This window comes from Aythya fuligula, chromosome 12 (genome assembly GCF_009819795.1).
Source record: "Aythya fuligula isolate bAytFul2 chromosome 12, bAytFul2.pri, whole genome shotgun sequence".
Classification (NCBI taxonomy): domain Eukaryota; kingdom Metazoa; phylum Chordata; class Aves; order Anseriformes; family Anatidae; genus Aythya; species Aythya fuligula.
This window is the reverse complement of record NC_045570.1, coordinates 14380338-14407695: the sequence shown is the minus strand read 5'-3', so window position 1 is coordinate 14407695 and position 27358 is coordinate 14380338.

The window sequence follows — 27358 nt, the reverse complement described above, 5'->3', positions numbered from 1 at the left end:
TGTAGTTTACCATTTCAGTTTGAATGACCTTATACAAGATAGTGATTTTATACCTACCAGCCTTAAGATGTAGAATAAGCAATCCAGTTATCTTTGTCATCTCCTTTAAAAAGTCAACATTTACCAGTAACAAGTGAACAGTGACCCTAATCATTCAGACTTCAATCACCACTTCACAAAGGATGATGAATTTTACCTAAATAATCAATAATTGCTTTTCAAATATTTTGATACTGAGTTCAGGAAAAGGATTCAGTGTTTCATGGCTATGGTACACAGTAAATATGAATTTGTTCACATGCTTCATATGGAAAAAATCAGTAATTTACCAACTCTTTTGTTACAAAGTCAAGATATTTGGAGCATCTTTTGACTGTTGAAATATAATAGCATATGTCTGTTCATGTCAGTTCTTCAAGTATGACTATAAATATAAAAGAAAGAAATGTAAATGTTTATCAGCATGAACTTGATGTTCAGTCTGTACACACATCAAATACGAGATTTTTCTTTGTCATGTTGTTATGCATGTAAACTCCTTAATTGTGCAGTGGTCTGTGGCATGAACTGGACTGTAGAATTGTGGGTTGTTTCTCGTGGTTGTTTTTTTGTTTGTTTGTTTGTTTTTGTTTTTGTTTTTTTTCACCTCATAGGTGAATACCATTTCATGCAGGCAGTGTTCTGTTGGAAGATAAAGAAAGCAAGTAATATATTTGTCTATTCCCTCACCTATCAAGGCTTCCAATACAGGTTTATTAATATTTCATTGTTTCTTTAGCAGAATTCTTTCCACACTTCTGTGTTCTGTCTTATTTACAACTAAGGAACATGGTCTCTTTCATGTTATTCATTAACAGACATTTATTTGACAAATGCTGTTTTTTGTTTGTTTGTTTGTTTGTTTTTTTCAGGCAGAACTTCAGTGCTGCAAAGACTAATCTGGCTATTTGGTTGAAGGGCCTTAATGCAACAGGAGGAATACTTGAAAGAGTCTTCAATCTGCATCCAAGGCAAGTTTTTTAAATCAGAATCACGGTCTACTGAATGTATGCGTTATCTGGATGAAAAGAAGTGACCCTGGTCACAGGGATCTGTTGGTTTAATTATTCAGAGCAGTAGTAAATGCACTATAGGATATCCAAGATGATGTTCAAATAACAAGTGAATTACATAGTATGTATCTTATAGCAACTGAAGGAGCTAATTACTTCTGCAATATGACAATAATGACTTATGTTTGTTTTGTCATTGGCACTGAAAACTCTAAGTATAGCTGGCAGATCTTCACCACACACAAGTTTTGCAATGGAACTACTTCAAGAAAAAAAAAACAACTTAGAAAGCCCTCAAGAACCAAGTTTTAAATATTGGTTGGTGGGCATCAGTTGACATTTTTCATCATAGTTACATGCTATTTGCATTGCCTAGCTTTTTTGTTTTGTTTTGTTTTGTTTTACTGGCAACCAATACTTTTAATGGATGTTAACTTCTGTCATAAGGCAATGGTACAAGCCATGAGAATTGCAGAACTGATACATATGATTTTAATTTAATGACTTTTGTATATCAGTTTACATCAGTTTTGTATATGCATTTGGTTACTGTATTAATACCTAAAATAGTAATGTTTTAATGTTGGTGAAGAACATTGTATGCTTTTAAGCAAATCATACCTTCCTTCTGATACAGAGGGATACTCTTGACTCAGTTCTCAGCTCATCCCAATAGTGACCAGAAATAAAAGCTAACCCTAAACAAGCTTACTAATACGTTATAACTCAAAGGGCTGTGAGCTGAATACTCAGGTCAGACATGCAGACAAGCAGTGTGTGTGCTGCAGTGGGAAGCAAATGCCTTCTAGCAAATATTTTCCTAAGTAATCCAGTGATAATTCCATACACATGAGTCTTACTTAATCAAAACAAAACCCCCAACAACTCTGAACTATGTATTTCATAATCAACCAGCAGAACTCTACTGTATGTGTTCATCTTGTCTAAATGCTAAACTAAACGCAAAACTTCTGTTCTCTGACTTCCAGGAGCTAGGCTGAGCAGTGGGGGTTTCAATTAAAAACCACAGGAAAGGAAAGGAATATGTCAATAAAACCACAGACTTGTAAGTACTGCATACTAGTTTGCAAACAAACACAGCAAGCGTTCTCCGAGTATGAGTCTATTACTGTAAATTTAGACTGAATGCATGATGTTGAAGGTGACTGTCCCAGCATGATCTTCCTTCATTTCATGTATAGTGAAATGCTCTCTAGCTTTATGTTCAATAGCTTGATATAGTCAGTCTGCGATGAGACTATTACTAAAGGATGAAAATGCCATGAAGAAGAGAATGGCTTCAGCCAAATTATCAGTGTTTTGTTCTATTTCAAAAGAACATGAGAACTGTAGAGGAGAGAATAGAAAACAAAAAAGAGAAAGTTGTGGACTGATTCTAAGGCAATATCCTGTATGAGATTTGAAATGTAGACTCACTTGAATAGAAATGTAAATGCCATGATTTGCATTATAAAGCTTTGCTAAATAATAACTGTCACTAGAGCAGATTATGTTGATAATTAATTAGTTACAGACTGGGTACAGTCACTTTTGAAAGGGTTTCATTAGGGATCACATGTTCTATAGTGAAGAAATCTTGAGTAAGAGTAGCGAAGGTGAAAAAAATTATACACAATTTAAAATTCATAGAAAAATGTATACTCTAATGCATTTTTTAAAATACAGTGCACCCTATGGTGCTTTTATTACTTTCATATTAAAGAGAAGAACCACTAAGAGAAAAACAATGTAGTTTACCTAACTAAGTGAGCAAAACACAACTTAAAGAAGGTTAATAACTAACATTAAAAATATTAGCTTCAAGTTATGTTTGAACTGTTAATAAAGTGAACTCACTGACTGTTCAACTATTACAGTTATGTCTCAGCTAATAAAGAAATGGAAAGGGAAGACCTAACAACAGAAAAAGTGCACAAATATTCAGCTGATTTTTATTTCACTTCAACAGTAATTTATTTCTGCAACTCTTTCCTAAACAGTAAAAACCCCACAAAGGATAGAAATGACGTCAGCTTTGAAATTTGATGCTGAGGTTCTTCAGCTATGTAGTCTCAGCTACTGATTTAGTAGAGGTTTTCAAAGGTGCTCAGGACTGACCTAATTCTGCTGCTTTAAAAATATATTGTTGTTTATTACCATTGTTTTCAACTGGAGGAGAGTCACACAAAAGCTGAACACTTTTTAAATGTCTGTGTTTCATCATACTCCCCCAAATGCAAAAGCAAATGGCTAATACTGATGTTACTGATACATGTGAGCCTCCTGTCAGGAAGTTGCAGTGAGGTCATGTTCTAATGACTGTTCACATGCTTTTTTTTTTTTTTTTTTTAATTGTGAGCTGTTCTGTCCAAATCAATGTGAAAGTCTTTGCAGGACATTTGAAATGTTAACACACCACATAAATATAAACAGGTGCCTGACAGTCACTAAAAATTAGAACCCTGCAATGTATGTGTTAAGATTATGTGGGATCAACAATGTGGTGCCATAATCCAAGGAGTAGTTGCTATTTTATGACTGTGAAGCCTAAGTATTTGAAGAAATGATGCCAGTGATTCTGGGCTAAATCCTATTTAATCTGGGTTCTGAAGATGCTTCATGCCAGTAAAAGAGATCTCAGGCTGTAAGAATGGTAAACAGGAGAGATGGCAGAATATACATCTACACCATTGATAAAAGAAAAGTGCACACTGTATGTAAAGGTAGAGCTATGAATATGTCTCCGTGTGGATATCACAGTGTCAGTTCAGATCTCTGATGTTGAAGTCTGCCGTTAGCTGACTTAGCTGAAAATAGCCAGATCATTTAGTCTAAGATGTCAAAGATAACCACAAATGATGGTAACTGTATCACTCTCCTGTGTGCTCTTAGTTACAGGAAATTAATTTATTCTAAATATGTTAATACAAACAGTCATCCTGATTCAGCGGGAACGTGACAGTAGGAAAGGGTGCTGCAGAGCCTAAATTAACTCCCGTTAGTGACCATCCCCAGCACTTTGCCCTGAGAACTTTCTCTCCACATAACATCCACACAAAATTTATGGCTACTGCTAGTTTATGGCTACTCTTTTTTTTTTTTTTTTTTTTTTTTTTTTTCCACTGAGCAAGTATAGAAAGAAGGACTGGGAAAAGGTCTGGAAAGGAGATCAGGAGCAATTTTAAGGGGGAGAGAGCAGGGATGAAAGGAAAAGAGGAAGAGAAAAGTTCTACAACCATAGATATTCTGAAAAATAAATTAGACTAATAGTTACAAGCATGTAAAGTTTATAAAACCTGCTTCATATAGGGAATTGTGACTCAGCTATAGTTTAATGATTATTTTGAAGAGCATGGAGTCATATATTCTTTCATTGTATATTTGTTTTCTACACATGGTAAATGTTTCTGGTATTATATACCATTGTGAAATCCTGGCTTTATACACAGAGGTGTATTAAAATATACTGCTTGCACTTTTAGAACTATCTCATTTGAACTTGTCACCCAGTACGATTAACTGCCAACAGAATCCCTAGCGGAGATGGGTGATGTATGATGGGTAGATTACAGGATAGTGTTTAGAATCTGCATTTGGCTCTGTTACTTGTAAAAGTTTTGGATAGGCAGATGTTTAACTGGCATAATTCTTAAGGGTGTAAAATGTTAATTAAGAGTTTTCCCATTAAACTCAGTGGAAAATCTCCCGTTGACTTAAATGAGAGTAGAATTAGGTCCTTTGAAATAATATGTAAAAATAACTACTTCTGCTCTTCATCATCCACTTTCTCTCTCAACTGGCAAAGGATCTTGGAAGGTATTGAGTATTCTGTGTAATTATTAAGTGTAATCAGCTTTCAATGAGTGCTAAGCTCCTCCAAGAATTTTCCATCTCCCTGCTGGATTAAAACTTAGTTTTGCCTCTTTCTCACCCTGAGAAAGAAGTGACAGAAAATAAAAACAACAAGAATTAACAAAGGAAACATAAAATGAAGGACTTTACACAGTGGAAGGTAGATAAATTCCTAGTGTAATCAGCAAGATATATGAGAGAGACAAAAAAAGATGTAATATTCTGAACTTTACGTACCTAGTGTAGCATCACTCATTTCTTTTGCAAAGGCAAAAACCTATTTCAGAGACATGAGTATAACCCTGCAGAAGATGACTGGGAAAGATCATGCTAAACAAAGAATACAAGGTCAACTAATTAATTTTAATTTGATCAACTCACTTTTATGGATGCACTTCACTGTGATTATTCAACTGATTTTTGGATGACAGTTATGATGAGTGAATGATAATGAATATGTACCACTTCAGAATCTAAAGGACAAAACATTTTAGTATGTATTCTGCATTAATAATGGGAAAGAAAACCAGCATTCAAGAACTGGGATTCAATATGTCTTAGAGTTCAAAGGACTTTGTTTGTACCAGGCTATCAAATTGCATTTACATCATGTGGCTGTAAACTTGTAGGTCATTGCAGTTCTTACCTTTTCCTTTTCTTCCTTTTCTTCCTTTCATGTTCTCAAGGGACTCTGAAGTTATATACATGAATGAGCAAAATAAAGCATCATATTCCAGAGGGACTATGGACACATACTCAGCATGTGAACTAGCTGTCTGGCTGAAACTGTGTGGTTTATAGCAGTCCAAATTGTGCTAAAATTCACTGTTCTCACAGTTCCAATTGTATTTTGTGGTATTATGAAATGGCTATTCTTGCCTGTCTGGTGCAGTAAAATGAAGGCAAGTGCCACCAGGATTCTATCAGAAGTGCAACTCTCCTTTCATTTATCAGACATCAGTCCTGGTACTCCTTATCTTCTGAGACCCTATTCTGAAGTATGGACTGTCAAATTAAGACTTCCCTGACATACCAGGAGGGTAATCCCAAAGACTTACTGAATTCCAGGTTAGGAATCTAGAGCAAAGCAGACTTTTGTGTTGCATTCAAATGAAGACTCGTTTTGCTCTTTTTTTAACATTGAATCTCTTAAAACTAACATCTATTACCCTTGAAGTCAGGATGGGTAAATTACTCAAAGATTTTTTCTGCAGAATTTCCATGCCCTTTTTCCTGAGTGCAATTACAGTAATGATTAGAACAAATGCAGAGCTGTGGATAAGCAAATGTGGAATTCAAATTAACGTACCTGGTCAGAACTAGGATTTCTTATTCTTTCATTCTTTATAAATGGAACAGAGATTCTATCTTCTTAAGCCTTTTTGCTCTTCATATTTCACAAATGAAACATTTAATTTAAATAATACCAAAATGATGTAAGTTTTGAAAACTTTCATTTGGTATTTTTGGATTAACCTATTTGGATAATTTCTGAGTTTTTTTCTAAATACCATTTACTACTATGTGGTAAAATCTACCTGGCTATATAATTTAGTGTTGTGTTAGTTTGTAAAGTATGTAAAATACTGTGAAGCTGTAAAATGTGAAAGTATGTAAAATTCTGTAAAATGTAATATAAGAGCTCATTGTTGTTCCTTTGTTTTAATTTCAGATCATTTTGCATTGGCTTCCAGTGACTTTGAATACCACTTCACTTTTTTCCCCGCTGTAATCATTCTGCAGAAGCAAAAGTGTGAGTAATAAGAAAAAAAGCAGTGTTTGACACTCTGCAGAGGTATTCCTAGTCCTGCAGACAAGTAAGTAGTAATCATCAGCCCATTTTTTGGATGTACATACAACCCAAACAGCCCTCTCTTTTCCTTTTGAGAGGTCTAACTCTTCTAGATTAATCCTAAATTGGAGTGCATGTTAATTATACTGGCTAGTAGCGAGAAACTGTTTTTTTTTTTTTTTTTTTTTTTTTTTTTTTTTGTATTTTTTTTTTCTTTTCTTCCAGAAACATTAAATCTATATCCATAATGTACTTTAGTGGTAGTTAATGATACTTGTTATAATTACTATAATCGCATTCTGAGATCAGTTAAAAGTATTCTAGGTTCCGAGGCTAAAGTATGAAAGAGTGCCTAATAGCTCTAAAAGTACAAAAAAAAATGGAGGATGAAAATACTGCCTTGCAATGTTATATTTTCTGTGTATATCCATTAGTGTGTGTTGTTTTTTTGTTTGTTTGTTTGTTTGTTTGTTTGTTTTTATGGAAGATTTTGTATGTAACCTGCTTTATCTATCTACCAGAATCACATTTGTTGTATTTTTAATACATGTATATTCCCCTTATTTACAAAAGCTACAGACTTCTTCTAGTCTGTGGAGCTTCATATCTTTAATTTGATGGATACCTTTTAATATTTATTTTTGGACCTAGGAAAGTCTGTAAGCCATTTTCATGTATCTTTTGAATCTCTCTTATTGGTGTTCTGTAGCTAGGAAAGCCAGCATGGAAGTTGTCCTCTCTAGGACCAGTGTCTGTGTTTGAGTGAAAGACAAAACAGTAATTGTGCTGAAAGCAAATCAGGAAAGAGATGTTGTCTGAAATCAGAACTTCAGAGCTATATACATATAAATAGTTTTACGTTCCACTTTAAATTTTAAGGTAAAATCAAGAAAACAAAAGTATTGTATACATTTACATTTTAAATTGTGTAATCATGTTATTATCTGAAACTAATACCATGCTGTTAAAATTTAGATAAAGTGTCCTGCAATGCATACAAAATGTTCATTTGTTGAAGGCCATTAAGTTAATTTCCTGGGAACAAGATTAAATGCAAGGCATTTACATAATCATTAGTTGTGAGGTGTAGAATAGATAATTAAATATTCCACCACATTAATTTATATTTAATTAACTGTGGTTCCATGATCCTTCTGTCTGAATATTAATACTGTGTAAATAAACAATTAGGATGCATGCTCACTTTGCAAAAGCTTTGTTGTAAAAAATGTGATCAAAGAAATTCTATGAAATTTACTTAAATTAATAAACACTTAAAGGTTTTGTAAAGCAGAGCTGTTGATCTTGAAAGTTTTGCTAAATAGCTGCAAGTACTATGGTTTTAACACTTTAATTCTTCAAGTGTTCAGTATATATGAGTTGTCATAACAAACTTTAAATTAGTGATAATATTTCCTGTTATACATTTCACAGCTTATCATTTAAATTACTTAATATACTTTAAGCTACATAAAAAGCTAGTAAATAATGCAGAATGAACTCTACATTAAGTTTGGAAAACACAATAAAACAAAAGAAAATTAATGAATATTGTATTTTCTAGTAAAGAAATATAGTTTGAGAGCTCCCATTTTCATATTAAAGGGGCATAACGTGAAAATACTTGTCATACCTGACAACATCAGACAAAATGTTTGTGTTCTTTCCTTTGAAAAAAATACATTCTCACCAGAAGCATTTTCAGCTTTGTAAATAGATGAACAACCTACAGAAGACTGAACTAAAATTCAGATTATTTTTTGTTTTGTGTAAATATAAGTTACTCATTTCTATTTGCCTATGGATCTTCATCTGATACTGTCTTCTGTTTCTAAGTCAATATCTCTAGGAATTACTGGCACTAGAACACAACTCATATATAGATGTATGAAGTGATGTTTTGATAAATGGCAAAGAAGTATCTTAACATATCTTAACAAGAGATACCTGTGAAAACATACCTGCCTGTACAGGGAACACAGTAAAAAAGGAGACTGTTATAACAGATTCTGGAATTTGGGAAGACAGTGTGTATTAAAGGAGTCTTGTGCAGACCTTTGAGTTTCTGGACTGTGCTATGAAACATGGCAAAAAGACTTGTTACAAATTTTACATCTGAAACTGAAAAATCCTAAATCTTCATTAGTTTTGATTTGCAAGGTACTGGGACATCTGAAAGTGTCAAGCTGAGATGGCTTTATACTTCTGAATATAGGTCTATCCAGAAAGTATCTTTGGTATTCTTCAGAGAAAGGAAGTGGTTTGGTTCAGGTTCCCTCCTTTGTGAGTTTATGAAAAGCTCCAACTCATTATATATAAAAATACATAGTCATATATATAAATATATATAAATATATATAAAAACATAAGATCTATATATGTGGACACACAGAAATGTCTGAACCAAGTAATTGCAAACCATGCGGTAGCTAGAACTGTCCTAAAGGGTAAGGTGGGATGTATTGATGGGATTGGAAGAGGACCAAGATACCTCTTTGGACAGCTACCTGCATTAGAACGGTTCCAATGCACTGTGAAACTATACCCCAATCTTAAATATTTTTTTTCTGTCTCTGTAAAATGGGATTTCACATTTTCTTCTTCAAGGTTTATTTCTAAGACCAGAAGGTTGTCCTGTTCTTTCAGTAACTAAAACACACTAACACTGCTTTGAAAGTGATTTTTTGCAAGTGCAAATGACATTTAAATATTCTGTCTATCAGATTTTCATTGCACCTTTTGAGGCCTATGATTTCAATTGTGTAAGGTGCCTATATCATCATTTTTCTTTCAAGATTAATTTTAAAACATGTTTGGGATAGACTATAAATCAGAATAACAGTTGGAAGTTTCAAGAATCATCGATAATATTATACAGAGGTTTACTGTGTAACACAAGACAAAATTGTCAGTTATAAAGACTGAAAATGTAGTAAAATGGTGTTTTCTATGTGATGGGAGAAAGAATAAGCATGTATCAAATCATGAAGGCTTAGTATTGCCACTTGAGGTTTTAAACAGTACACTCTCCAAAAATATCAAGTTGAACAGTTTCATGGATATTTGACACCCTTCCTTATTTTCTGCAGTAGCACAAATAGGGTCATGAAGGTCAGGAAGAAAAAGAATAAAGAATATCTCCAAATAAATAGAAAGTAGGCAGCTGACACAGAACAGGTGAAAGCTGCAGTAGAAATGGAGAGCATTGATTAATATAGGTATACCATGACATACATGCTGCTGGCTAGTTGAAGTAAAAGTTAGGAAACAGTAGAAATTAGTTAAAACAACGAGGGATAAAGCTGTGTTTCTAACAACCCATAATCTATCTATCTATCTATCTATCTATCTACATCTATCTATCTATATATATAAAGAAGGTGTAGTGAATATCAAATGTTGTTAATAAAACTAGAAAACCAGAAAAGCAATTAAAAGCTATGCTCAGAGCTAATGTGAAGGTGCACTAGCAGTTACCATTTGACAGTGTTGTCTAGTATGAGGGAACTAATACAAACAAGCTGGCCAGAGTAGCAGTAATTCAACAAATACCTGTAGGGTTGCCACAGTTGTCTGGAAATTCTAATTGATTTCAGTAAGTACTTGAAAAAGTAGCACTGTGTATTACGAGGATGTAGCTTTTGAGTAGGATCTTTTTGTTTTCATTTAAATGAATACTGGCTAGTATATTGTACTTCTTGGAGAAATTAACTAGTATTCATGCAGAAACTCATTATTAAACTAGGGAAAAAAAAAAAAAAAAAAAAAAAAAAAAAAAAAAAAAAAGAAAGAAAGAAGAAGCTTAGCTGTCCTTCGTGTAATTTGAAGTAATTCTTGAATTCTTGATAACTGAATGGATTCTTGATAACCTATAGAGTTAGTAATAAGAACAGCAGCGACTGGTCTATGTTATATTATATTAATTTATCATTTATATTAAGTGATAAATTAATAAGTCTTTGTCTAGAAAAAGGAAGGTTTTGAGTATAATCTTGTATAGCTTAGCATATGGAGTATGTGCTTCTGAGAATATCAAAATGGACAAGGCCCTAGGATCAGAATTGCTAAATTTTAATTCCACCACTACTACTGTGTCATTGACTGTGAGAGTTTAGCACACTGATAAAAGCACTCAAAATCAGTAGGTCTTCTTTAACATTGTACATGAGGCTGTAGTGTTTGTGGGAGTTTTTTACTGTGAGTGATTAGTGTTGCATTGCTTGACTGTCCTAATCCACCCATAAAAATGAGAGATCCTCTAGACTTGCCTAAGAATACTGCAGTGAGATTTAGTATTTATTGGAATAGCTTGTGGAATATCAACAAATAGAAACTGCTAATGCAAAGTAATGCTTGTGGAAACTCATCTAAGAGAAGCTTTAATACAAATTATTATAACCTACAATGAAAGAATTGAAGACTACTTATTTGTAATTAATATACTATCAAAATTTCTGTTCATTCGGGTCCTCTTTCATAACCATTTTTGACCAGGATATTTTGTAAAGACATAAACAGATTGATTTCCACTCCTATGCTGACAAATATCACATAATTTTGTATAAGTTTTAAATTGAAGAACTGTATGTTACTGCTTCTGAATATGTACCATCTTCTTGGGAGCTACTGATGACTTGTAATGCAATTATCTTGAGACAATATGATTCTGCAGTGAGATTATGCCCTAAAAAGATTATCTTCAGACACAGTCATCCTCTGACAAGATTATCTGGAGAGATGATGTTGATAATTAGCTAGAGATGTGGAAGACTGATCTAGAAAATGTAACAAGAAGAGTACAAACTAGACTGAGCATTTTGTTTAACCTCAGCTCTGAGACTATGGAATATATTAATCTGTTTATATCTCAACAAGGCTTCACACTGTCTTTCAAAGGTAGAGGCTGATGGGTAAAAAAAGCATGAGACATTTTTTTGCACATTTTAGAACTGGACATTTCTGCTTTATTTGGTCAATCTAGCATAAATTGTAGGATCTACTTAAAGAAAGGTTTATTAATATATTAAGCTTGAAATACATTGTATACAGCTGGGACATAAAATAATGCTTTACTTTTGTCTGACAATTGCTATTCATCAGTTTCCGGTTGCTGAAACAATGTCATGTTTGGTGTTTTCTTGTAGGCGTGGGAAAAGACAGATGATGTCAACTTCCCTTATATGTTTGTGTACCAAATACACCGATTCTTGGTAATACATGAGGATTAGTAACATCAGGATCTTAATGCAATATCCTCATAGAGAGCAAAGAGACAAGTATTTTACTGCTTCCAAGGGAAGAAAACTTGAAAACATACTGGTTTATTTTAAGTTCTTGAAGCCTCTGCAAAGTTGAAGTAAACAGTGTTACTGCTGCCAAGAAGCTGTAAGCTTTAGATGAGAGTTAATGTGTTGGAGAGTGTCCAGGTATGAAATGATCAAAAGGATGTAGGTCTGGAGGTTTTAGCTATGCTGATGAGTTGAAGAATAAGAAGTTACAAAGTCAAACTTTGAGTTGACCTTAAATACTCACAGGCAACACTTATAGAAACAAACACCATGTTTTCTTCATGAAAATTATTATTTATTATTATTATTTTATTTTATTTTTGGGGGGGGGGCAGGTGTTGTTGTTATGTTTTTGCTTTTGATTGACCTCAGTGTGGATGTTGCACTTGGAGATAAGTTTATTAAAGGGCCATAAAACTGAATATATTTTTTATGACATCTATCGAGGTCACCCCAAATCAGCAGTTAGTCCAAGTATGTAAGCTGTTGCTTATACTATACACATATAAAACTTGTCTTTAGGGAAAGAATTCTCTGCTAGTATTGGCAGTCTTCAGAGTTAGGGAGTTAGGAGGGATGTTAGAATGTGTTGGGAGTGGAAGGTTTATTTTTATCCTTTCATTTTGTATCAGACTATAAACACAGATGATCTTGGTGAGCCAGCTTTGGAGTAGCCAAGCAAAAGGCTTAGAGATTCCCTTGAGCAATGGCATATCAACTGCCTGCTAAATCACAGAGCTATCATATATGTGACAAATATTCTCTCACTGTACAATCTTCACTCAAAAGAAATCTGGGGTTAAAAGAACAAAAAGCATGAAATACTCTTGAAACAACTCCAGCGGGCTAGCCTGCTAGCTAGGATTGGCCTACAGCTTTCACACATGGAAGAGCACAACTCTTTTGATAGTTCTATTTACAGAATTCTTAGTCTGCCATCCTTCATTTTGTATTACATTCTTTATTTAAATTAAAAAAAAAAAAAAAGAAGAAATATTGTAAGTAATCTATAGATGTTAAATACTTCTTGATCACTCAGCCCTCTGTGAAGAAGACTCAGTAAAACCATCACGATAACATTGTATTCCCCTTTTGTTCCAAGATGAGCTTATGTCTCTGCATTAATTTATTTTCTTCTATTCCACAGATAATTAATAGAAGATACTGGGAAGTACTTAACTTTACTTCAACCTATTTGAAGTTTATTACCCCTGTGACTCATACATCACAACCACCAAAAATGGATAAATTGTAAAATCTACAATACTAAATCTTCACTTCAAGGACTACTACTCCCAAATCTCCTAGCAGTACATTTTTAGACTGCCCTTTCTAATAACTTAGTTTCCCACTGAGCAAAAAGCTTTTAGTACATTGAAAATGGAGCAGTGTTATTCTTAGCTATTTGATTCTCAAACTTCCAGTTCTGCTATGGTTCAAGTGGCAGATCCTTCACATACTCATTCAGCAAACCATTTTTACGACATTAACATAAAATACTTCTTAGTGCCATGTAATAATCTCCTCAAAATATCATTTAATTGATGCAATAACAATATATTTGGCTACATCTAAATTTCTACATATCTTAAACACTGAATTAGACATTTTGAAAATGGCACTACCTTCAGAAAGCTCAAATTCTTTCCTGCTTCTTTAAGTTTAATAAACTCAGGTAACATAATCCTACATTATAATGCTACAAGTGGTGCTTATAATGCCCACATAGAAATTTTGAAGAAGAAAGAATGTGGAATTTTCCATGAGATTCAAAGGTAGTTAGGTATCTGTCAGAAATTACTGAAAAAATAGAAATACGAATGAATTTTAACATTAAAAACAAAGAATGTAAATAATTCTAAATGAAGGGAAATATATTCATAACACAAGATGAGAAAAACATTGCTTGAATGTGAGAGAGTAAAGAGAGCTTTAGGAATGGCTAAGTGAATTTTAAGTTACAAAGTAGAGAGAAGGTTAACCTGTATATAGCACACTTTTTGTCAATTATTTGTTTAAGGAGAAGAGACAACAGTTCAATCTCATGTCAATGCTTCCTACATAACATATGCAAATTCCCTTATTTGATGGGGAAAATATCTCTCTTAGACATAATTTTTAGGTCTTATTTTTTTATTACCTAATCTTGATTTTTGAATGAAACAAATCCTGGAAGTTCTAAGTAGATACTAAACAGAACACAGAGAATGTATGTGAAAGCAAAAATGTATCTGATATATAAGAAAAATCTGAGTTTACAACCCAGTGTATTTGAATGCTAATTTGATGTTCATACTTCAGTACTGTATGTAGGCTTATAGATAGTCCCTGCAAGTATATATTATATGAAAAAATGATCCAAATATTTTCTGTATATCACAGTTCAGTATTTCTTACTCCATATTGCATTCACTGCAAACTACACTTACATAGCCAATATATTGCTAAATGTGTTTTAAGTAGTTACAGAAAGGTTCTTCAACAACACTTTCACTTGCATTAGTTTGATTTGAAGGAAGTTTGTGAAATAACTAGAAGCATGATCAAACGATGAGGAAATGAAGAATCCGCAGCTAATTCATCTAATATCTTTCAGAAGCTTTTCTGAGTATAGAATGTAAATTGCAGAAACTTGTGGCCATCTTTGAGTTATGCAGTTTGTTCCATATGAGCAATTATTGTTTCTCACAAGAAAATACAAATACAGTATCCTAGTATAAAGTAAACTACACTCAGAACTGATGACTCTCTTGTGCCTAGCTTACTACTAGCAAAATAACTTGTGAGCAATTGTGACATTGGTATGAAATGAAAAAAAAAACACTATTTTAACAATACTTTCCTAATAGCTTCCCTATAACATTCACACTTGCATCACTTTTATCCAAAGGGGTATATTGCTTTCAGGTAAAGAGTGAGATAAAAAATATAATATTGTCCAATATCCACAAGTTCCTTCTGGACCATGTTGCATTAATTCTAGAATTAGATACCTATCCATGGAGTCTATGTCCCACACAGATATATATCTATATATACATATATATAGGTATATAAAGATACATATATATATATAAAAGTATATATATATTTTTTTCATTTTGTAGATTCTTAAGAAAATATATATATAAAAAAAAAGAAATAGTGGCAACAGAAGGTACTGAAGACTTCTAGAGTTCTGAATCACACTGTATTGTTATAGAACATACTTTATTGTACATAGAGAATTCGGGTTGAGTGGTCTTCCACTCAACCTCCCTGTTCTCAATAACACATAATTTATTAGAAATTATTTACACGATGATTTTTTTTTCTGAGATTATATCAGCCCACAGCCAGACCTCTTTAAAGCAAAGAAATAGTTAAATAAAATGATAAAAGAGGAAGGATTCTGCACAAAATCAATTTGTAATTTTTCTGTAATATTTTTACTTTGAAAGTGAACTTTATTGTTCTTCTCCTCCTTCCATTCCATTAAAGTTATTTCATTCTAACTCCAAACAGCTTACCAGAAAAACAGCAAGCTAGTTCTGACTGTTGTCCCTGAGGAAGGTAAGTTCGTGAAAGCAGTTTATGTCAAGATTTTACTTTTATAATTATTGAGCCATACCTTGCTGCACTAGTACTTTTGACTGATTTTATTCATGGATCAAAGTACTGCTCAACATGCACAAATGTCCAGGGACTGTTTATATAAAGATCAAAGATGTACATAAGCAGGGCAAACTTATCAAGTGTAATTGTATCAGGGTCCACAGTTTACTAAGACCCAGGAGGCAGATTCTGAAGATCAGGAAAGGCAGCCTCAGCACTAGCTGTCCTGTGTTCCATTGTTTGCACTAGGGCCAGTGCCAGTTGTTCTAAACTATGACATGTAAACACAACTAAAAACAAAAATCTCAGTCTTTGCAGTATTTCTTCCGTTTGATGCCAGCCTATTAAATTATCTATAGATAATCCCATTATTTCCAGTATGACAGTGTTATATGCTGACAGTCAGAGTGTACATTCCAGTAAATTTTAAAAGTCATTCTCTTAGTATATCTGCAGTACTTAATTTATGCCAAAAGGCCTTCCATTTGAATTTTCTTCATATATTTCCTTTGCTAAATTATTACCATTTTCCTCTAATCGAGTTCATTTGACAAACAGAAATTTCCCCTTGAGTTGAAGACATGATGTATGCTGAGAAGTAGTTCTCACTGCATGTATGTACAGGGAAGCAAGTAATCCAGGAAGAGAGCAATATCAGAAACTAGGAGTGCCTAAAACTCCACTGGACTCTGGGAAAACCTTGCTCCTGGGTTCCTGTGAATATGAGTACCAAATAGGAAATTCATTATGTGCTCGGTCTTTTCAAATAGAAGTAACATGCAAGTATCTTTTTCCATTTTTTTTTTCCTTAAATTGGAATGTTTTTTGATTCAGGAAGCAATATATCAGAGGAAATGAAATTAGTATTTTCACCCACATCTTTTTTATTATTATTATTTCTTTAATCCTCAACCATTCTTTATCATTTTTAAGCAGTTTTCCACTTTGAAAGTCATCTTTAGTAGACAGATAAACTGTCTACAAAAAAAAATCACTTTTGTCAATCAGTGTCAGGTTTCCAAAAAATCTTTGCGTGACACTGTTCTCATAGTAAGAGTTGAAAATAAAAATTTGAGTAGGAAAAGGGAGTCTTTCCCTGGAGTTAATGAAAAAATGTATTTCCAATAATTGAGCCTGATACTTGTGTATTTAGGCTTCTTCTCACAATGCTGAATGTTTCAGCCAGATGTGGAAGCAAGATACAAGGACAACAAGAAAATCGTTATACCTCTAGGCTTTCCAAGGAAATAAATAGTTCCTGTGTTTCCATTCCAAGTTCTCAGAGCATTTAATCTAGAATGAAATTGAAGAGTGGTGATGAGAAATTCAGAAATTTTTATAATTCAGTCTAGGACCCAGCGAAAGGAGAAAGTATAAATAGAAACAAAAAAGGCTTAGCTAGCTCATTTTGTGATTTTCCATGTCAAAGTGTTACTCTAACTTAATTTATTGAGCTAAAAGGCAAAAAAGAATGTTATTATTAAAAAAATAAAGAGACAGAAACCTGTGATTTATTGTTCACTGTGAACTCAAGTGTGACATTCTTTTTGAAAAAAAAAAAATCTAGATTATATTATGAAACAATATAAATTAGTTTCTGGAAATAGAATATCTTTTAAATAAAGTACAGGGATGTTTCATATCTTTACCATACTTCATAAAAGAATTTAAGTGTTTGAGAGCAGATCATGAGTTATGAGAAATGACATTTATTTATTTATTTATTTATTTAACCAGCGGAAGCTTTAAGGCAAGTAATCGAACATGTACAAATGTCTCATGTGGTCACCTATTCATATAGTTCTATCGAATCTTCAAACTAATTTGAATTCTTTCAAGCTTGAATTCATGGTCTGAAACACTGAAATCAATTTAATTTGTATTTATCTGATATCTGAAAAAAGGAAGCCTGATTAGGGTATGTACCCTGTGTACGGGTATGTCTCTGTTTAAAATCACTTGTGGCCATACACTGTGCTTAATATTAATCTGTGCACAAGGTTAATATCTTCATAGATATTAAGATAATAGATATTAAGATAATAAACATGGTGTTGGTATGAAGTGGATTATCCACCCTACAAAATTTCTTTGTAAATTCAAGCAAGTTCCTATTCTGCTTGAAGATAAAACCCAGTTCTATTTAAAAACTTAAGTAGAAATACAGTAGAGAGCAGTTCAGCGTAGTCTTAGCAAGTAAAAGGTTCAAGATTTTGCTATTCCTTATTCTGAGCAACCATTCGGATCCATGGCCATATCCTTTCTTTCCCCAAATGTGATAGAGAAGTCAATTAAAAGCAAGTTTTATAAAAGATTGTGGAATAGGTGGAATAGCAGTGGTGGGTCTTTATGGATTCTATCTTTGCAGTACTCAACCTATGATGAAAAGAAAAATGTTAAGTAGAAAAAGTACATAATGAGAAGTGAGAAGAGAATCGAAGGAAGTAGTGAAAGATAAACTGTGATAGTATGCTTAGCTATGCTATGCTATGTAACTCTCTTTGTGGCAAGAGAAGATGGGTGTGAGTTTCCTGGTTTTCTGTCTTCAGTGTAATATGAAGTGGTAGACCTAGAGGCAAAAAACTAAGAACTAATGAACTCCAGAACAAGGAGAAGCCTAAAGCTGGATATAAGCTTTTAGAGAGTGTGTCTGAGTTTTCTGTTAGCCTGAGAGCAGAGAGCCTTTGTGTCATAGAGAAGAGGTCATGGGTGAGGAATTCTCAGCTAGATCAGACCTGATAAGCAGTATGACAGAAACTGAAATTCTTCTGACATACACAATGTAAACTCTGCTTAAAGACAAAACAGGTTCAGAAGGCAATGGCCAAGAAAAAGCTCATTTGTGTAGGCTTTTTGTTCTAAGTGTATTCTTCTAATAATTTCTTTGTGTAAAGGGAGTACAGCAGCTCCTTACCAGAAGCTGTAAATGAAACATAGTAGTTATATTTTCTTAAATGTGACTTTTTTAATCATGCTTTTTTTTAAGCTGAAGATGTATGTATTGAATTAGTGGCATATATAGGTACTCAGATTCCACGTTGCTATTCTCTTACCAGTCTCCCTCTACAAGTGAGATTTACATCTCTGCTTTCACTATAAAGCGTAATTGTATTCTGTGCTCAGCTCTGACTGAGTTTAAGAACAAATCTGATTTGTTTGTAATCCCAGGTGCTTCTGCACTGAATCATGAATCAGCCCTTGAATTTTCAGGAATGTTTGAAATTTGTATTTGTTTTACTGATGAAAAGCTCTATTCCCTCCTACTGTGAATAATACTTTACATTAGCAAAAGAGTTGAAGATTCTGAAGCTTCCTGATTTGTTGTTGTTTGTTTGCTTGTTTGTTTTGTTTTATTTGTTTTGTTTTTTTACCTCTTTTGGTGAATCTCATCTAGAACTACATTTAAAAAATCCCTGGTCTATGCTGCTGATGTTTAGATTTCAATCAGTAATCAAGCACATTAAATCAGCTGATTAAGCTTCATGATCCCCTTTAAATACAATTTCAGTATGTAAGTTCAGGGCAACTGCCCCTATTGCTCAATTTAGTAGCAGGATAGGATGAAATGGTGCTGAGGATTCCTTTTCAAAAAGCGTGGGAGAGATAATTCTTTGTATTGGTTTAGTTCTTAATAAAGTTTGAAACTCTGCTGGAAAAGACTTCATAGTAAAACTAAAATAGTGTATGATAAGTTAGAAATTCAAGTAGTCACATCAGAACTCTGACCTATATTTCATCTGGAAAGAAGAGGTTAGCTAAATGAAGCATCTGGACAACTGAATGTGACTGGGGGCATCTTTATAGGTTTCCCATGCCTCTTGGGAACATCTAAGATAGTAAATTGCCAGTGTAGTAGCTGGATTTAGACACTTTAGAGAACGTTTAGGTGGAAAAAAAGCTTGAGGAAGCAGAAAACTTTCCTATAAAGAAAGAAGAAAGAAAGAGAAGTGTATTAAGAAGATAATTATTAAATCCTATCAGTTTAGATACATATTTAGAAAAAGTGTTTTATTGTATGCATATATAAAGCGTAGTCTAATCTGTCCTAGATATGATTCTAGCATTAAGAAGCCTACTGGTGGATGGAAACTCCTTTTTGTCAGGATAAAGGAGAGAAAAAAAGCAAGAATATTCACTCATATGTTTCAAACTTTCTTTTGAAGATATGTCCCAGATAATACAAAATAAGCTGATACGGCAAGATCTGGGAACCTAACATCTGTATTTGGATCCAAATCTGAATCTTTCAAAGTATAAGGAGAACTATCTGAACTTTTACTTTGTGAATAATGTACAGTGAATACTAAAATAAAGGAGAAGGGATGGAAAGAAAAAGATTATGCCTTTTCTGGGGAGGAGGAAGGTGTATGGAGCTCTTCCTGTATTACTTATTCAAGTTTACAATTACTGAGGTAGTGACAATTTTTTTGTAAGTAATTGTATACACATGTGTATTATGCTTTAATAGTACTATTTTCGAAAGTGTTACATTAGCTTAACAAAAAGTACCATAATATAGCAAACCCAGATCCCTAGACTGGCTGGATGTAGGAAGATTTTTTTTTTTTTAATATCTTTTTAAAAATGTAAAAAAAAAAAAAAAAAAAAGCAGGATAGCTGTATTATTTGGGAGAAAACATGTTACAGTTTCCCTTGCCTGAATTCAAAGCTAACTACCTCAGGGTTCAGTTTCATGGTCTGCGTAAGCTGATCTGGCTGGAGGGCTGTCACTGAAAAGAGCAATCTTGATCTCCTGGCTACATGTCCTCCCCACCTCCCATGTTTCCACTAGCCTTGGTGAAAGCTAACCCAGTGAGAGGTGGGAGGGAATTCAAGTAGCAGCCCTGCACAGTAATTAGGGCTGAAATAATGATGGCAGCTGAGGTGATTAGAAAGACTTCATTGTCAAGATTCCACAGATGAAAGAACTCTATTTAAACAAGAGTAACTTCCACAAATCTTATGTAGAAGTATCTGTTTGTACAGTATTTAAGGCCATATTATTCCTGTCCTCTTTATGGAATAAAATTAATATAAATTAGACCTTTACTCAGCTGATCTGTTTCCTTCAGTAAATTATCCAAAAGGTTCTATGTATGGAAGTATCTATTCCGAATAAAGCAAAACAGGAGATGTTTCCATCCTGTTTCAATCCACATTCATATCCACAGCCAGGATCTGAATCTCCCAGCTTTCTATCTTTGTGCGTTTTTGCTTGTGGAAACTGTTTAAGTCATTATGAAATCTGTATGACAGTCCTTTGTATGTCAGTGCTTCATATCCAGTTGGAACACAGGTAAATGACTATAGAAATGTGTGTTAGGACAGAACTGCTCTATGTTAAGACAGAATACTAGCCCTTGAGCCAATACATCTCAACAAAAGGTGTCATCATTCTCTTGGGAGCAACACTTTTCATCCAGAGTGACTGGCTTTTACATATCAATTAGCACTAATGCACAAGAAAATACACTTAGAGATATTCAAAATATTTGTTATCTTAATTCACGTTAGGATTATAATACAGCTTATACAGGCTATATTCTGTTCAATATGTCGTTCACTGTATTTAGTAAATCCCTGTTACAGCATGTTTTTTTTTCTTTTCTTTTCTTTTTTTTTTTTTTTTTTTTTACCTTTGCTTATGCCCATCACATGCAATGATAATTCTGTTTAATATACGAGGCTTATTCCTGTTTAATTTCACTGGAAAATCTCCTCGTTCACTGGAGGAGATACAGGCTTCCTTGGTGCATTCCATTTGACCAACAGTTTTTCAGTGATGTCTGGTCAGAGTACAAACTGTGATACTCTTTTCACAAAATGTAGATAGCATTAAAGAGGTTTCATTATATTTGAGAGACTGCAGTTAATAAGTGAAGTTATTCCCACAGTGCAGATAATATAAATTATAAAAGAAGGAAAAAGTCTCCCTGTATTTTAAAAGGGTAACACTTAAATTGTGATGATTCAGTTTTGGTCATGTCTCAGAACCTTAGAATGATGCTGTCTGAAGATGAAAAACTGATTCTTATTGAAGTAGTCTAATGAAAGTGTACTAAAACTGCTATGTTTTTTTTATTAATGTTGGAATACAGTGGATTTGTATCTGTATTTATGCAGCATTTTCAAGTATTTAACAGCATGAACAAAATACTATTATTAAGAATTGAGAGGTAAACTCTAGAAAGTAAATGTCTGCCTCCTTTTCAAATGCAGTTAGAAGTCCTGTGCCTTACCTTGATATTTGCTGATTATGGCTAAAATATTTGTCTGATACCATTTGTGTATTTTTGCTATGCAGATTGTAAACTTGGAATTACAGTACTATGACAGCATATATATTACATTAATAAGTAAGAAATTTGGTAAATAGTAGGATGAAGTTTTTCTGTTGAAGCCTACTTTTTCAGTTTCATTTCTGAAAGAAATACAAAATACCTCCCACTTCTACAGTACCAGAGTTAATGGGAGCAGAATGTACGTACTATGTAACAGAAAATATTCTTCTGTATCCCAAGCTATTTTAACTTGCCTTTTAGCTCCGCTTCCTTGTTCTGAAGTTTAAGGCCAGCTACTATTTTCAATTTAGCTTCATGTGCACTCTAGCAATGCAAACTCTTGTTTTGTATTTCATAAAACTAGATCAGGGGAATGCAATACTGTTCCTTTGGAAACAATTATAAGAAAATGAAAAAACGGTGTTTTCATCCAGTGAAGTTACCTCCACCAAAAGTGATGGCTCAGTTGTAATTTAGGCCGCCAGCTTATAGACATGTAGGCTGGTAAGAAATTTAACATACCTGAATACTCTCTTTGAATTAAATCAGATTATTCAGTAGTGTAAAGTGTCTCAACTGCCTGAATGTCTGCAGGATCAGGGCCTCAGACTGCAAACATAAACACCAAAGTAATTTCCCTCTTGCTGTGCTGTTTAGCCCTGCTCTCCCATTCAATGCAATTGAACTAGTGGATGGGCTGTTTTCAACTCCAATGTTCTATTACCAAAGTCTATAGTGGGAGTAAAGGGGTACATAAACACATTTTTTAATTATAAAACATAGTAGTTGAAAACATTTCTATAGCAAGGAAAATCGTAGCATAAAAATAATAATAAGAAGAAAGGCAGCATCAAAGATGAGACTGGGGATTACCTCAGTCCTTATCATTAAATTCCTTCACAATTTCAATGACAAGATTTTTAAAGACATAGTATCACACAGTTTAGGATTGTGTTTAAATTGGTTGGCAAAAATGTTTCTGAACACAAAGACTTCCATTAGTAAAAGAAAATATCCTTGCAAACCAAATGAAATGCTTATCTTTGTTACAATCTTCTTGATAAATTTGTAATAGCAACTGTTTTTTCAGCTGTTAGGAGCTGATTGATAGAGTTTAAGTCCTAGTTACCTTTCTGAGTGTATATTTTGACATTCTAAATATCATCTTAATAAGATTTGCTGAGCCAATGAATTTTATGTCATCAAGACAGTCACAGCAGTAACTTAGACACAGACATATCTATGCTTAAGTTTCAGTTTTTAGCCTTTTTTGTTTGTTTGTTTTGTTGTTTGTTTTTTTTTTTTTTCTACTCAGACAGATCTTGTAGCCCATGCTATTCATTCCACCATGATTAGCCTGAAGTTAGGTCTTTATTATAATAAAGATATATCCTCAGATATGACATAAAGTTTATCACTTTTATTTCATCTTCCTTCTTTCTGTACCAATCAGTAACTAATCTTGTATCTGCCTTGGAAAATTAAGGCTTTAAACTAGAAAACATCCCCTTAGAACTATGTATTCTGAATCTTTTCAGGCTTACTTATTTCTGAAGTTGTATCCCAATATATCTTTGATTACTATTTAGAAGCTTTTTGTCTCTCCTCTAACTACAGTAAAATATGAAAAAAAAAAAAAAAGTCTCACAAATATGGAATTTTCTTAAAAAGAATTATAGGAATATTAATAAGTTTCAGCCAGTTTTCCACTCAGCCTAAAATGGCTTTCAGTGAATGCATGAATTTCCTAAATACGCAAATTGTCTTTTAACACCATGGTATAAAAAAGTCTGTCTTTCTATAGACAAGTTATCGAAGTACATGAAGAAATCCTTCAATGATCTTATATTCAGAAAGAGCTGAAGCTGTGTACAGAGTAGTAATGAAACTGTTACTCATCAGTGTTAGATCTATGGATGGATCTTCACTGTGCATCTGTGTTACATAGAGGAAAACCTATAATGAAATGGGAATTCTGGCAAAACATAAAGATGTATCTGAAGGGTAGGAAGGTGCTTCTATCCATGCTGACCTTCAGCATATATCTGGCCATGTGGATGCTAGAACAATTATTATGGATAGCGTGTGTAATCATGACACCCTCCTATAGATGACAATCCACTTTTGTGGTGCTCTCTTCAGAGCCCAGACTTGAGCTGGAGATAGGCTGAAACAGCTGAGCTGACTTAAAAGCCTTCTGTTGAGAGAAATAAGAATTCTAGGTCAGGGAGCTGCCGACACAGTTAAAAGGTGTCGAGATTCCAGGTGCACTAGGAGAAAAGTAAATGCAGTGTGGCTCAGGAATGTTCATCACATAAATAAATGCTTATGAGGGACAGAGGAAGAGGACAGAAGACAGTCAAGGGCAGTCAAGGGGTTGTATAGACCCCACTCTCAAAGACAGAGCATACTAAATCTGTAAATATAGATAATAAGCTGCAAAAGCTCTTCTACTTTCTCATTTTTAAACGTGATTAACTATCTTTTCAATTCTTTTTGAACTCTGGAAATTGGTGTGAAAAATTGGAATGGCATTAGTGTCTTTATAGGAACTGAAGCACTTCTAAAATGCAAATCATCAGTAAAGTTAAATTCTTTTATGGGATTTATGAAAAAAAGTCAAAAGTTGATTAGATGTTGAGTCTTGGGTGGTATTTAATTGGTGACCATTGGATTAGGAAATAGACTTACAATACTCTTGTACAGTACAAATGGGATACAGGCTGCAGACAATGAATATTAATAAAGCAACGGGCACTCAATGTATGGGCAATAGCAGTCTGTTTAGGGGAAGAGACAGGAAGCTAAAAGTTAAAAATAACTCTCTCTGTAAGAAATATGATTTCTTGTCTGCCCTTGTGCTGTGATCTGCATGGTACTCCCATGCAAAACTTTGGGTTTTGGTTTGTGCTAAATATAAAAGGGGTCACATTAACCTCCTCAAAACTGAGGTGGGGAAGCTGTATACTCCAGTGAAAGCAGGTGGGACAATACTATGGCCTCAGGTCATGGATAAAAAGTTTTTATAACACTGATGGCAAACTGATTCACAATCTGCTCTATGTTACTGTAACTGCTTACCTTGCACTCAGTTGTCTTAAAAAAAATAAATCTTTGCGTGATTCTTCCCACAAATAAATCTAAACAAACAAACAAACAAACAAAACTGAATTAAAGAAGCAAGTTTTAAAATCCTACATAAAAAACAGATTACTCTTTAAATGAGAATGGGTTGTTTTTAACCCAGATTGTTTGTTTTTTTTTTTTTGTCTTGGTTTAGTTCTCTCTCTCTCTCTTTTTTTTTTTTTTTTTTTAATTCTTATGTTCCAGTGATGAGTTCTACCAGGAATTGCAGGAGTGAGGAGTGAGAAGGACAGCATAGACAAGACAATTCATGACAACAGCATGGTTTTGTGGAATCCTAGTCTCAGGTGTCTTTGAGCCCCAAGTGAGCATACATTGTAGTGGTCGTTCTTTTCACACATGACAGTGTGTTACTCCAGCTTGTCAGAATTTCAGCTTATGGCCAGAAGGCAAGTCAGTCCTTAGAGTTTCTCAAATCTCATTGCCCTGTAGGTCTGTTAGCTGAAATTACAGCATAATTAGTTCCAGGAAAGGCTCATACTCCATTTGTGCCTATTAAGCAAAATTTCAACCTTGCAAAAGTTGACAGGAATGCTAGCCTTGCTGTTAATGGAAATGAATTTTCATGCATTCTATTAAAAAAAGTAGTGGAGAGGGAGTTGAAAACAGCAGTATAGGTAACAATGGTGGTGCATACTGTCCAGATGAGCATAGGAGAAGCTGCGTGAAAGTTTATGTAGTGAAGGACAGAGGCCTTGACAGAAAAGAAGGGAACATTTCAAGCTGTTGTCTCTTTGTGTTGGAGAATACACTGCTCCTTCAGATCACTTCATTTCTAAAAACATACAGGTTGATGTAGAGCCAGCAGTAATCTCAAAGAGAGTAAAATCTCTTTCCTGGGCTACTCTTTCTGCTTGTAGCAGCTCTTGGGCTTCTCATGGCTCAGTGTTAGACGTGACAATAAGGAGAGATCCAGCTTTTAAAAAGAGGATGGTGAAGGGCAGTAAAGAGAAAAAGGGAGGGAGAAGGAATACATAGTATTTATCTGTTACAGCGACATTTCCAGTCTTTCCCTAGATAATTCATTTTTCTGTTAGTGAAAATGGTTATTCTGACTGGAAGAATAACTATAGACTGCTTTTTTAAGAAGCTCAAAAATAGGAAATGAGGAGGCAACACTTTAATAGAACTGAATCACTTCAAAGTGTACATTCAAAGCCTGCTGACAAATTTCTCGGGAGGCTGACTAAACACGGCAAAAAAAGCACATTTGTGGAGGTGTGGTTTAGTAGACCACTTCTCTGTACTAACTGATGTTTGTATGTTTGACACTTCAAAGGTGATGAATTAGAAATATCAAGCATCATTAAAATCAATGGGAATTTGCTCTTGACCTTACTGAGGCCAGAATTTTACCCATTATCACTGATCTCTTTGTTCTTCTATGTTGTCACTTTGGTCTGCAGCTGTGAAACTTTCACTAGCTTATGTTTTATCTCCTATGTAGAATTGTAATCAGAACAGGATTGGCTTCCAGGGGAGCTATTCTGTACTCACCATATTACTATCAGGCTAAATTACCCTTCATATGCTGACTTTACACTACTTTGAAAAGTCCTGTCACTAAGCATTTTCCCTACTATAGTAAATGTAGATGACAAAATTTCTTGATATACTTCTTACCAATCTTAAAATACAACTTTTGATGCTTCCACATATGTTGTCACCTGCAGATTTGACAAGTCTTCACACGATAGGATCAGTGTAAGCATTAAATAAGAATGTCTAAATGCTTCATTTGTTATAGAGCTGCAAGAATCCTGTGGACAAGGAGCTATTTTCATGGAACTGAAACATAAATGGATGATTTTTTTTAAAGACCTCTTGCATTATTCTGAATGAAATCAAGCTTTCTCTGGAAAGATGTTAGCTCTTGAAAGCGAACAACAACCAAATAAAACAACAACAAAAACACAAACAAACCCTACTGTCATTTCAGTCCAATGAACCTGAATCTCTATAGTTAACAAAGAAAAAACAAAATTCCCATCTCTTTTAGGACACAAAATCCGTTTCCTAAACAGGTCTCTTCCCAGAAAGCACTTTCTTTCAGTTCACATTTCCTCTGGAAAACATCAGTAGATGTTCCCGCATCAGATGAACATCTATAGATATTTCCATATTTACTTGTAGCTTTCTTTTGGCCAGGAGGAAAACCATTAATATAGCATATTAGAGATGGAAGACATAATGCATAATTTGTTAATGGGAGAATATATTTTCATTACATGTGAGAAAATTCATTGATTATGTGCAATGATAAAGATGCAGAGTTTTTTAAGCCCTCTTTCTGTCTGTAGTGCTAAGTTCTGATTTAAGTAGGAACTGTAGTAGCTCAAAGTCTTCCCATATTAG